This window comes from Taurulus bubalis (assembly GCF_910589615.1).
Source record: "Taurulus bubalis genome assembly, chromosome: 8".
NCBI classification, from domain to species: domain Eukaryota; kingdom Metazoa; phylum Chordata; class Actinopteri; order Perciformes; family Cottidae; genus Taurulus; species Taurulus bubalis.
In genome coordinates, this window is record NC_136596.1 from 28,103,601 (window position 1) to 28,105,354 (window position 1,754).

Here is a 1,754-nt window from a genome sequence, read left to right on the forward strand (position 1 = left end):
TTGAGGAGACTGCAGTCTAAGATAAGCACTGGATTACTTTTTCCACCAGGTAAACCTGAACATGCACACCTCTCTAACAGCAATTACAACCGCACACCTATGTAGATTCCACTTAACTGGAGGATAAACTTTTTTTCCACACGTAGACCCTTGGAACATGACCCATTAAAATCGAAGGAGAAATGTAACTCGGCAACAGTGTGAGTAAGTTGATCTATGTAGCCGACTTAAAACTGTGTTGAGCAACCAGGACAACTTTATTTAGAAATTTACTTTACTGAAATAATTCCTTTAACAGCGTTATGATTTAGGCAGTTTTGAAACAAAAATACTGTCTTTACTAATTAATAGGCTGAATAATAACTTTAATAGTTATAGATAATTGGTTACAATAATGAATGACAACGTTTTTCACTTTTTTTGTGGAATCTGCAGAATGCCAACTGACACTGGTTATGCCTCAATGTTTGAATCTGTTTTTTAAATAAAAGTCAAATCTCCACTTGTCCTCTCCTCTTAGGTGTCAGTAGGTGCCACGAGCCGCCCATTTTATTTTGCAGACATTATTGAATGTGTATAAAACTCTGAACTAGGTCAGATCTCCCTAACCATCTGTGGCCAAAGAGCTCTGTCCATTCAATTGAATTATTCAACAAACTAAGAAACAGATGATGCGTTTGTAGGAATGGCGTCATCTTGTAGCCCAGGGGTGTCAAACTCATTCTGGTCTGGGGGCCGCATACAACTTACTCGGATCTCAAGGGGGCCAGACCAGTAAACTCATTCCAAAATGACATAGAACTAACAATAAGTTCACTTTTTTCTTTGTATTAGTGCAAAGAAGAAGTAAATTATACAAATCTTTATATGCAATGAATTGTCCTTTTACTAAATATATTATGAACAACCTAAGTGCAATTTCAACAACACTTTCAGCCAGTTTAACATTTATTTAAGTGCATTATGCACAAAAACTGATCACAGTGATTGTACAATGTTGCTAAACATTTATTGACAGTTTTGTGGAAGCTAAAACACTGTCCTGCATGTTGAAATACATCAAAATGATTTAAAATACATTTTCCACATCTGGGAAGCAATTCTGAACACACAAACTGACTCCACACATTTGAAATGTGGCAGCTGTTTTAAACAGACATTTGATAAAGTAAATGTGTCCCCTTCCTTGTTGATGCATAACATGTAAAAAACATACATAACATATATGGCATGCATAAGAAATATTTTTTTACTCAACAAAACTCTTCTGTTGTAAATCTGTTACTGACTTTCACAGCAATTACAACAGCAAATATTCACAGCTGTTTTTATTGAAACGTTTTTATAGTGCAATGTTGACAGGAGCATTCCATAAGATTTAGTCTTGCTCAGTATTTGCCCCTGAAACTTGGCATCTTTTAGCCTGCACAAGTGCATTAATATCAGGCATCATGTCCTGAGTAGCAGCCACTTTCAGAATCTCATTTAAGTGCTTATGGGTGAGCTTTGAGCGCAGCTTTGTTTCATTAATGTTCACTACTGAGAGAACCTGCTCACAAAGGTAGGTAGTCCCAAACATGGACAACATTTTTGCAGCCAGTGCTGTCAATTTAGGATAACCTGGTTGTAGATACTTGTAAAATGTGTCCAAGCCCACAGAAGCAAATGTGTCCTTCAATGCTACATCACACTGCAGATCAATGATTTCCAGTTGCATGTCAACGGGCACATCAGAAGCTCTGACTGTGAATGGT